This window comes from Archocentrus centrarchus, unplaced genomic scaffold, assembly GCF_007364275.1.
Source record: "Archocentrus centrarchus isolate MPI-CPG fArcCen1 unplaced genomic scaffold, fArcCen1 scaffold_26_ctg1, whole genome shotgun sequence".
Lineage (NCBI taxonomy): Eukaryota > Metazoa > Chordata > Actinopteri > Cichliformes > Cichlidae > Archocentrus > Archocentrus centrarchus.
The window spans coordinates 4,637,666-4,650,019 of NW_022060256.1; positions in this window are offsets into that span (position 1 = coordinate 4,637,666).

Below are 12,354 nucleotides of genomic sequence, written 5' to 3' on the forward strand. Positions count from 1 at the left end.
GAGTTGTAGAAATGTGTGTGTGCTGTTTGCTCTTTTTCATCAGGGCGAGCGCCTCCCCGGTCACGCTCAGCTGCTGCGGAGCTAATTACATCTGAGTGAAAGAAATATCTGATTACACACTGCGAGAATCAGATAGCAGCGCAAAACACGGCATTTAAACTAGCTGTTTGTATAAAAAGCTGCAGCACTTAATGAGAAGAAATGTGTAGAAAGAGTGTTTGCAGCTCTGCAGGAAGCGGATTCGCTCTCCAGTATCCCACTGATGTTTCCTCCGGCTCACCGCGATGCTGCGTGACAGCCAGGAGACTAAAAACACACTTAACGCATTTTAATTATCCACTGAATTAAAGCCAGCGCCGTTATTGTCGAGGTAACATCAGTTACTTTTTATTGCCATCACAAATCAAAGTGTTGCTTTTTCACCTGCTGATTCATGACTCAAATGTTTATGTCTCTTTTAAATAAACGTTTATTTCCCATAAGACAGCACGTGTCCGGGCATTACACATCACTGCCTGGTAAAAACTCTTCATTCAGAGCTGAAACTGGTGAAAAACTGAATTTAAAAGTTTGCTGTGAAGATACCGAAGAACACAGAAACAGTGAGAATCTGGACCTTCAGTGGATCGAGGTGCAGGTGTTACAGCAGCTCCTGCTGCGTTTGTCGTTCAGACTCCCGCTCAGGGTCGTCTCCCTGTGCACCTCTGAAACCAAAAGTCTGAACTTTGGAATTCTTCCACTACTTAACCTCCGGGACCTTTGAGTCTGCAGTTTCCCCACAGACAGCAAACGTGTGCAGCGAGCAAACATCAACCTTTTCCGCAGGGTTATTATAGCTGAAAATAACAAAAAACAAAATGTTTTGCACTTAAAAAAATAACTAAAATAAAAACAGGAGTTATGGGGTGGTAATGTTAATGGGATCAAACTTCAACACATGCGCCATGAGAAGCTGTTGGTGCAGACCTCGATGTCTGCATGGCTCTGAGTCAGTTTTCAAAAATTAAATTCCAGCAGTTAAAAATTGACATGAACACGGTGGTTATCACAGCAAGAGGGTCAAATCCACCATCGGGCCTTTCTGTGTGGAGTTTGCGTGTTCTCCCCATGTCTGTGTGTGTTCTCCGGTTTCCTCCCACAGTCCAAAGACATGCGGGTGGAGGGGCTGGGTTAACTGGTGATTCTAAATTGCCCATAGGTGTGAATGTGAGACCTGTGACAGGCTGGCAACCTGTCCCAGGTGTACCCCACCTCTTACCCCATGACAGGTGTGATAGGCTCCAGCTCACCCACCAACCAACCAACCAACCGGACTGTCTGAGCCCAAACATCAGTTTCAGTGGACGCTGGATAAAACACGCGATGACAGTTTACCCATGTTTAATACCTGAAACTGTTATGGTTTAGAAAACATTTAGCCTGACACATCTGTGATTGCAGCTGTCACAAGATCATATTATCACTATATTATCACAGAAGAATTCTTGATAATGATGTTGTTGTTGTATCTATTGAAATACTGAAAAAAATGCCACCATTAATGTGATTAGTCTTTGTTTATTGCAGCCGTCTTTTTTAATGAGGTCAACAAAAATGCACGTTGGTGGAAGCATGAGTGTGCAAAAGACCAACAAAGACTAATTACACAGTGATTTACAGCATGGTTATATGTGTATTAGAGCCACAATATCAATATTCAGTTATCATCAACACACAGTTATTGCTTCTCTCTGTGCAGTTCTTGAAATAGTCACAATAATAATGTAATAATTCACAACACAATGCGAGTTCCACCTCCCCTCGTTTGTGGTGTGAGCTCGACAGCAGCTTGGACAGGAAGAGCCAGGTGGAGGTGGTGCAGTGAGGGCCAAAGATGGGGTTTCTTTGAGTATGACAGTGAGACAGAAGCGAGCGTCTCGTTGTGGATGATGGCAAAATGTGTCGAACACTTCTCAAGGGGAAAACCACCAGCCTCAAAGTCCACCTGAGGCTACAGAAACCTCTGAACCTACGACGTAACCTGAACTGCACATGGGGTCCACGCAGCCCGGAACGACTGCGATTAACCTGTTCAGAACTGCCGTGAATTTCCGGCTACTTTTAGCTGCAGTTTTTGGATTTATCTATGAGAGAATAACAATCAGGAATAATAATCAAAGCATCAAGGACTCACAAATTCCTGGAGGGAAAAAGTATCAGAATGGACATGAAGGGATGAACAAAGTGAAAAAAAAAACAGCAACAAAAAGCTGGAGAGACAATTATGTTTACAGCCAAAAAACCAAAACAAATACTGACCACAAAGAGGGAGGAGCCAGGAGGGAAAGAAGTCCCAGCATTTTTTGTCTCTGTCAGCACCGCAGATAAAACACTGGGACACAACAAGGTAATTAACACGCACAATAGACATCAGCCCCCACAAAGACCCAGCACAGACTCATTCAGGCCTAGTAGTGAATATCTAACCGAGCCAGCATCATATTTTTGAGATAAGAGTTTATTGTATTTTTCTTGATGTTGTTCCCTTTAATGTCTCATGATGCTCACGAGTGTCCTTAATGTTACACACATTTAGCACATAATGCTGCCATCCTGTGACCAGTTGGTTGTTGATGGTATAATTTGTTGAGGTCTTATTACACAGTAGTTACACTTGCACCTTGATTCTTGCACCTGACAAAGTATGAAAAACTAAAACTGAGCCTTAAACAAAAAATAAAAACTAATAAAAACTGAATTAGAGAAAAAAAGAACAAAATAAAACTATAATGTAAAATCTATTATAACCCTGACACCAGCTACTATGAGACTGTTCAATGCACAATAACAGATTTGCACATTAGTTATTGGCTGTTTTATTTATTTATATATTATTTACTTTATTAGAAACTAAGATTGGTTTGGGATGTGTTATGTCAGAGTTGAAGCTAAAATTTCCTGCAAAGGATTAATAAACGATCTATCTGATATATATATATATATATTTCCCACAGTGTGAAAGACTGACAGAGTGATGCAGTCCTGAAAGTGAGCCTTTGGCACACAGCACTGTGACATGTGCTGTTTACGTGCAGTACTTTCAGTCAGCAGTCTGAGGGCTGCTTCCCAAAACCATCCAGAGAAAAGCCTGAACATCAGCAGCCCTGAGATCCCCTCCAGCTGACCTCCAATCAGACATACCAGCCAAACTGCTCAGACAGAAGCTTCTCCCACCCACCCCGCCCGCTGAGCTCTTCTCTCTTGTTTTGGCACAAACTGAGACAGTGTGACGCCTCAGTGTGAGATTAAATCAGAGGTAGGGATGTTTTTTTGTTGTCGTGGTTTTTTCCCTTCCAGTGTGAGGCAGGAGCATGTGAATGCAGACAGTAAGGATGGTATCAGATGGAGATCCAGATCCTGCTGGTATTTTTAGCCTTAAGAGAGAAGCCAGAAGGTGTTGGATTACGCAACGTGGGCACATGCCGCCTCACTGATGGCAGTTTGTCATCTTATATCAGCTCTCAGGACCACGATGCAAGAAGTGTACAGTTTATTTATCTTGTTACCCAAACAGCTCCAACATCAGCTCAGAGCATGAAACACATTTAGTATTTATATTTATGATGACAGAAAAAATGTTGTTAGAACTTTCAGACACAAATGTAAAGATTGTTTTGTAGACAGAAGCAGTACATTACATTATGTATGATTTTAAAATAAAGTTTTTATATGTATAAATATGCAAATATGCATTTACATGTTTTAGATGATTAATACCACATAAAATGCAATTTAAGACCTACTTCACCATCAAACCAGCAGGTCGAGCTGGGATATATATATATATATATATATATATATATATATATATATATATATATATATAATATCTATATATATATATATATATATATATATTATATATATTTCTATATATATTATCTGTATTATATGTTATAGAATATATGTATATTATATTATGTATATATATATATATGTATATCTTAGTACATATATATCTATATATATGTATCTATACACTATACTCTCTTGTCTCTTCGCTCTCTGTCTCTCTCTCTCTGTCTCTGTCTCTCTTCTCTCTCTCTGTCCTGTCTCTGTCTCTCTCTGTCTCTCTCCTGTCTCTCCTCCTCTCTTCTCTCTCTGTCTCTCTCTGTCTCTCTCTGTCTCTCTCTCTCTCCTCTGTGTCTCTCGGTCTCTCGCTCTCTCTGTTCTCTGTCTTCTCTGTCTCTCTGTCCTCTCTCTGTCTCTCTGTCTCTCTCTTGTCTCTACTCTCTCTCTCATCTCCTCTCTCTGTCTCTCTCCTCTCTGTCTCTGTCTCTCTCTCTCTTCTCTCTTTCTGTCTCTGTATCGCTCTCTCTCTCTCTCTCTCTCTCTTCTCTCTCTCTCTCTCATGTCCTCCCTCTCTCTGTCTCTCTCTCTGTCTCTCTCTCTCTCTCTCTCTCTCTCTCTCTCTGCTCTGCTCTCTCTCTCTCTCTCTCTCCTCTGTCTCTCTCTGTCTCTCTCTCTGTCATCTCTCGCTCTGCTCTCTCTCATCTCTCTCTGTCTCTCTCTCTCCTCTCTCTGTCTCTCTCTCTCTCTCTCTCTCTGTCTCTCTCTCTCTGTCCTCTCTCATCTCTCTCTCTCGCTCGCTCTCTCTCTCTCTCTCTCTCTCTCCGCCTCGTTCTCTGTCTCTCTCTCTCTCGTTCTCTCTCTCTCTCTCTCTCTCTTCTCCGCTCTCTCTCGTCTCTCTCTCTCTCTCTCTCTCTCTCTCTCTCTCTCTAGTCCTCTCTCTCTCTCTCTCTCTCTCTCTCTCTCTCTCTTCCTCCCTCCTCTCTCTCCCTCTGTCTCTCTCTGTCTCTACTGTCCTCTCTCTCTCTGGCCACACTCCTGCTCCCCATCTTACGACCAGTTAAAAAAATTGCACAGAATCTTAAGAAAGGTTCTCAGTAGAGCTTGGAGGACAACGGGTTCTGTGCAGTATCTTAGCTGTTCCCAGTATTGCGCTCTTCTGGACAGAGATGTTGTTCCAGGAATCTGCTGGAGCCACTCTCCAGGTTTGGGGGTCACTGCCCCGAGTGTTCCCATTACCACGGGGACCACTGTTACCTTCATCTTCCTCATCCTCTCCAGCTCCTCTCTGAGCCCTTGGTATTTATCCAGCTTCTGCTGTTCCTTCTTCTTGATGTTACCATCACTTGGTATTGCAACGTCTCTCACTACGACCTTCTTCCTTTGTTTGTCCACCTCATGGATGTCCGGTTGGTTAGCCACCACAAGTTTGTCTGTATCTGGAAGTCTCACAGGATCTTAGCTCTGTTGTTCTCAACCACCCTTGGGGGCGTGTCCCATTTTGACCTCGGGACTTCCAGGTCATACTCGGCACAGATGTTCCTGTATACTATGCCGGCCACTTGGTTATGGCGTTCCATGTATGCCCTGTCTGCTAGCATCTTGCACCCTGCTGTTATGTGCTGGATTGTCTCAGGAGTATCTCTGCACAGCCTGCACCTGGGGTCTTGCCTGGTGTGGTAGACCCCAGCCTCTATTGATCTTGTGCTCAGAGCTTGTTCCTGTGCTGCCATGATTAGTGCCTCTGTGCTGTCTGTCAGTCCATCTTTGTCCAGCCATTGGTAGGATTTCTCTATGTCAGACACTTCTTCTATCTGCTGGTGGTACATGCCGTGCAGAGGCCTGTCCTTCCATGATGGTTCCTGTTCTTCCTCCTCTTCTTTCTCAGGTTTCTGCTGCCTGAGGTACTCACTAAGCACATGATCCTTTGTGGCCATCTTCCTGATGTATTCATGGATCTTTGTTGTTTTGTCCAGGACAGTGGTTCTGACACTCACTAGTCCTCGTCTCCTTCCTTCTGCTTAGCGTACAGTCTCAGGGTGCTGGATTTGGGGTGAAACCCTCCATGCATGGTAAGGAGCTGTCTTGTCTTGATGTCAGTGGCTTCCATCTCCTCCTTTGGCCAGCTTATTATCCCAGCAGGGTATCTGACAACTGGCAGGACATAGGTGTTGATTGCTTGGGTCTTCCTCTTTTTATATATACATAGCCTGTATATAAAAAGTAGACATAGCTGCTGTGACGTCATCCTTTGGTGTGTGAAGTCTGCATTTTAAAGCCTCGACTTCAACTTCATGACCACTGCCAGCTTGGCTTCTTGAACCAGATGTGAGCATGTTTGGAGGAGGGAGCTTAGTTAGCTGGAATAAAAATAATAACTAGACTGTAGAAAAAAGAAAACTGAAACAATATTGTGTGTTTACAAAAAGAATGAACTACAATAAAACTAACTGAAACTACACTGAACACAAAAATAACACAAAGCTGTAGTAACTCAGGCTGGCTCACCTGTAAATGGGCACAGCAGCCACACCCCTAACTGCCATACAGCTGTTATGATTGGATAAATTACCTACTTAGGCAAAACAGTTTTTTTGTGCTATTTAAATTAAATTAAATTAAATTCTATTTATAAAGCACAAATTTACAACAAGTCACCTCAAATGCTGTGAAACCCAACAATAGTAAAAACGTGCTTTTCTGTGGTAATGTTGTGAGTTTTAATACTGGAGTCTGTGGGAACTGACTCACTTTTGGAGGTAGTGGCCACTAGAGAAACTGCAGTTTTTAGTACTTCCATGTTCATTTGCTTATCTTTTCGGGGTCCCTAAGTTTCAGAGCCCCACCAGGCATGTTTGTGAGCTCACAGCGTTAAATGTCATTTTGCTTAATAAACCACTGTACTGTGGTTTATTTAGCCCAAAGTGTTCTACACGCATCAGGTTACGGCATCAGTGAGAGGGGTCCGTCCTGTGTGAAAGATGGAGGCAGCCACCATGACATCACCAGCTGGTTTGCAAAGTCTCATTCTGAAGCTGCATTTAACAAAGCTGCACGCTCATTGGCAAATAACCTCTGAGCATACCCTGCATAATCCTCCTCTTTGAAATTTACAAAATGGACTGAATGGTTGATTCCACACGGCCAAGTAAACTTTGACTGAGCCAAAAAAGTATTTACAGGGGTCATTATATGGAAGCTGCCATCCATAACTTAAAATTTAAAGTTAAGCATCTCAAAATTTCACGTTACTAAGTCGAAATTTCCAGTAAATAACTTTGAGTTAACTCAGAACTCAAAATTTCAACCTAACTCAAAATTTTGAGATCTGGATGAAAATTCTTCAGTGGCAGAAACAAGCTCCCAGAGTTCTCCCAGAGTTCTCCCAGAGTTCTCCAATAGAACCAGAACCTTTCTGTACACACCACAGATTTGATCTGCTCTCATAGTGCTGAGCGTTCAGCAAATTGTGAAACAGCTATGATAAAGCAGTTTTATTTTTTGTGTTCATGGACACATGCTCTGTTTTCTTTTTGTGTGTTATAGTTTAGTTTTGTGTCACTGCAACAGTGCGCACAACTTTAAGAACACAGCCTGAACTCTGAGGCAGCTTTCTGTCTTCAGGAAACGTTCTCCAGACTTCTTTGGATGTTTCTGCCTTTCGTTCTGTTCCCTGTCAGGATGATCCCACACTGCTTCATTAATGTTCAGGTCTGGTCTATGACTGAGGTTTGTTAATTTACATTATTTTTACAAAATACAAATTTTTTTCCTATTTTAAAGTTAAGGTTCAGGCTTAAAATCAGTCATGCAGGTATTTTATTTGGATCATTAAATCAGAGTTTTAGTGTGAGACCACAGCGCCCCCTGCTGGCCACAGACACATTTACTTCAGAGAGGTCGAGAAAGTCAAAGACGAATCTGTGAAATAAACAGATGGCAAAAGTACTGACATTCTGTACTTAAGTAGAAGTACAGAGGTGGGGGGCTGCAGCTCAGTAGGTAGAGCAGATCACCTACTGATCAGAAGGTCAGCAGTTCGATTCCTGGCTACTCCAGGCTACATGCCAATGTATCCTTGGGCAAGATACTTAACCCCAGGTTGCTCTCCGACCGTTCAGTCGGAGTATCAATGTGTGAGAATGTTAGTTAATTAAAAGCACTTAGCTTAGTAAAATATGGAAGTGCTTGTATGAATGGGAGTGCATGGGTAAATGTAAGAACTAGTCCATTTTACAAGTACTTGTGTAAAAAAATACTTCACTACTAAAAGGTGAAGTACTGGTTCAACTTCTTTACTTAAGTAAAAGTAAAAAAGTACAGGCTCTGAAATGTACTCAAAGTAAGAAAGTAAAAGTAGTTCTTTGGAGGACGTTTCTACCTGATATTTTTATGTAAAACTAACTGAACCTTATTATATACCTTTCACCCTATGATAGCTGGGATAGGCTCCAGCCCCCCTGTGACCCTGAACAGGATAAGTGGAAGATAATAGATGGATGGATGGACAGATGGATAATATAATACATGAGAATACAAATGTTATTCCAATCTAAATATTAATCCTAATGAATGCTCTCAGCTTGAATCTGTTATGTAGGACACAAACTGTTAAAGGGAATTTAAACACAGCTCTGTTCTCTGTGTCCTCCATAGTAGAGGGTGACTGTGTCTCCACCTAAACACCAACATGAGGATACTCAGGGGTTACAGTGGGATTCAGAAGGTGGAGGACCCCTAAGATCAGCTGTAGTGGCTCTGCATGGGGAGAAGAATCACAGCTTTCTATTGTAGCTGCAGTAAATGATGTTGGTGTGCAGGCTGTGATCAGCTGACCTGCTGCTGCTGCTCTGAGGTTTACTGCTCTGTGTGGATGAAGTGAACTCACAAAGATGTAACCCAGTATTTCACAGCTCTCTGAGCTGATCTCCATCCCCTACACTGACAGCATACAGGCTGTAGAAATGTTGGATTCAGTGAATGAATCTCAGCATCAGCAGCTTTGATTCAAACTCATCTCTGCTGCACTGATGTAACCTGTAACTCTGACCATGAACACAGCCTCTGTGCATCAACACAGAGCTTTACTGTAAATACAGTACAACAAGCTGACCTGTTTATCACACACTAAACTGCAGTATTTTCATACAATCTTTAAATTACACAAAGTCAGCATACTTCAGTTTGTTTTGCAGTCCTTACCTTTAATTCTAACCTCTCTTCTTCCTCTCCTGTCCTCTTTCTCCATCTCTGAGTGAACTTCTCTCTCTTTGCTCTCCCTGAAATGCAGCAGCTCTTCGTTTAGCTCGCAGACACACTGTGTGACAAACTGCACACACTTTGTGTGTTTGCTGATATTTGTTGAGCATTCAGAAACATTGCACTTAAAATTACCTGCCACACGTTACTCCCTTCATGCTCGCTCCTCTTCAGTAGCGCTAATTAAGATGTTTATGTCCCATGAGCACAATTTACGGACTCGGTCCGGCCCGCTGTACCCCTGATTATAGCGCTATAAATGATACATAAATTATATGGGTTTGCATATTTAATCCCTTTGAGTACGATTGTCTCTTATGTGATTTTATTCCTCCGTTTAGGCTCAGATCGTTTGATGTTGACGGCGCACTGACCGGAAATGCAAACTTCGCTCTGACGTGTTAAAAAGTAACGAGTCTGTTTGAAAATGTAAGAAGTAGAAAGTACCGATACTTGTGTAAAAATGTAGGGAGTAAAAGTAAAAAGTAGTCAGAAAAATAAATACTCAAGTAAAGTACAGATACCTGAAAAATGTACTTAAGTACAGTAACGAAGTATTTGTACTTCGTTACTTCCCACCTCTGGAAATAAACCAAATTATAGAAAAGAGCTGAAATGTTTCATCCTTACGAGTTTTACTTTCTCGATTTCCTGTCTAAATTCCATCCATTCTGCCCGCCTTTTTTCTTCATTTGTATCATGATCTAAAACTTTTCTTCTTATCATTATTTCTCTTTTCTTTCCCTTCCTTTTGCAGGATAGAGTAGGATTACCAAAAGGAAAAGATGCTATAAAGATGTGAAGCAGGAAGAATGAAGAATGGAGGTAACAGCTGAGGAAAACTGCTGTTTTTTTTTTAAGACGAGAGTAATTCCACGGAAAATAGATCAGTACCCCCCCCCCCCCCCCCCCCCCCCATCAGCTGATTCTTCTTTAACAAAAACTTCAGTATAGTTAATTCATCCATGCAAAATCTGACCTTCAATCTGTGAATATTTCCCAAATTAAACCAAGAACACGGGGCTGCGATTTTCCATGCGTTTGATTCTTCACCCTCGTAATTCCTAAGTAGAGCAGATATCCACTGGAAAATTTCAGGGCAGAAAAAACATGGATGATCTGAGACCACTGAACTGAGACCCTCTGTGATCATGATGATCAGTCCTGATGATGATGTTGCTCCATTTCCATCCATAAGCTACATCACGGGTGTTAAAAAGTGACTTCCACGCAGCAGGATTCACGGCTAGAAGATGAGGCTGGGACCAATACGCAGTATCCCACATGGTGATACGATCCTTGAAAGTTTACCCAAAATCCACCTTTTCTACTGTTCTCTGGTTAATTTTCAGCTGGTTTCTGTTCCAGACATTAAACTGGTTCCTACTGAAACTCTAAGATAAAAATGTTACATGGCTTTGCTGAACAGAATAAAGTTATTGTATAATAAAAAGCTACTGATTCTGAGGCAGCTCTCTTCAGATTTGCTTGATTTTATGTGAGATATCGCCCGAAGCAGTAAACGAAGAGAAGCAGATGATGAGAGTATGGAAGTGGAGAGAGCGGAGAAACATCTCTGATGTTCAGCAGGTGCTAAAATAAACCAGAGGATGGCAGCAAAGCTCTGAGAGTCTGACTGAGCTGCAGAAACACTGCTCGCTTTGTCTCCTCACATTCTGCCAGCGTTTAACTGTGAAGTGAACAAAACCCGTTATTGTCTGAGCCAAAGATCCGCGCGTATACACGCAGATATCACAGGGTGTTTTCACTTTATTCAGCTGCAGCCTCAGTGAGTCAGTGAGCTCCTCCGGCCAAACACGCTGGCGCTTCTCCAAAGAGGCACCTTGTGTTTTAACCGGCAGCAGTAAACAGCTCTACATGTTTGTCACGAGGAGCATCTGAAATGATGCAACCTGGTAAAAATCAGCTCGTTTAGTTTCTGTAGTTTCTCTGTTCTGCAGGTCTGACTTACAGCATATAATCGTTAGTGATTTTGACCTCTGCTCAACCACCGCCACCCTCAGACAGCTGAATGATAAACTGCAAAGAAGCAGGCTCAGTGCAGCCTTCAGGGTTTTAATCCCTGTAAGCTGTAATATGACGTAATGTCACAATAATGTTTTATTTTGTAATCAATTGATCTGAAATGTAATAACTGACAGCGAATATGAACTGAAGGAACATTTACAAAAGAACAAACATTTCCAGCAACCGTACCTGCTTTAGTGACACAGTGTTACTAATTCAAGTTTTTCTGTAAAAATCAAAGACATACAATACACACATAGCCTGATGTCATCCATTGGTTTTGGAGTTGGGAATGAAAGGGGGAGGGGCTAAGTTAGGAGCTAATGCCCGCAGGCTTCATTAGCAAAGTCTGACAGTAAGATATTAACGAGATAGTAAAATTAATCTCACAACACTAAAACAGATTCTTGGATGGCCGTCTGTATTTCCACGTGTCCTCTGGGAGACCTGAGCACGCGCAGTAACACTTAATGTTTAAATATAACAAGCTTCAGAGCTCTAATCTGCATATATATGAATCAACAGCAGCACTGAGAACACACCAGGAAGCCAAACTAATACAGCTCGCTGTGCATCTGTGATGATCACAGATTAGCAATAATCTGCAGCTTCTCGCTCTCTTATTGGCAGCTCCAGGTTGAATTTTACTGTTTTATATATATATTTACAATCTTCACAGATCGTAATCACCTGTTCTGAAAATCTCTCGTGTGAATGGATGGCGCCACATTGATCCGTTTAGCACACAGGAGTGAAAGAGACGCACTGACGCCCTCTTTATGAGCAGACACAGAGCCTGAAGCAGAAACCCGGCTCAAAGAAAGCTCATACCTGTTCTCTCTTACTGGGGTTTTGGGCTTTATCGAGCCAGCTAACTCAAAGAAAGCCTGTCTCTGTTGAACTCTTGTCATTCACCCCTCAGTGCATCAGTTCTGCGTCCACAGCGTGATGAACAGACGCCTCACAGATAATCAGCTGCCAGCTTTTCAAACAACTTTCAGGCTCGTCTGAGTTGTACAAACTGTTTTTGCCTTATATACTGCACATTTATACGCCTCATATTTTTATGCACAGAAGTCTTTATAGGGCTTTCATGTGTCTTGTCCAGCACAGATGTGCAACAGTGGAACTGGTCTTTGCTCATCTTGGTGCCAACTTACACGACGATACAGAGACAGGACCTCTGCCCGGAGGTCCCGCCTAAACACCCCGATCCACCCCGATCCATCGAGACCCGTC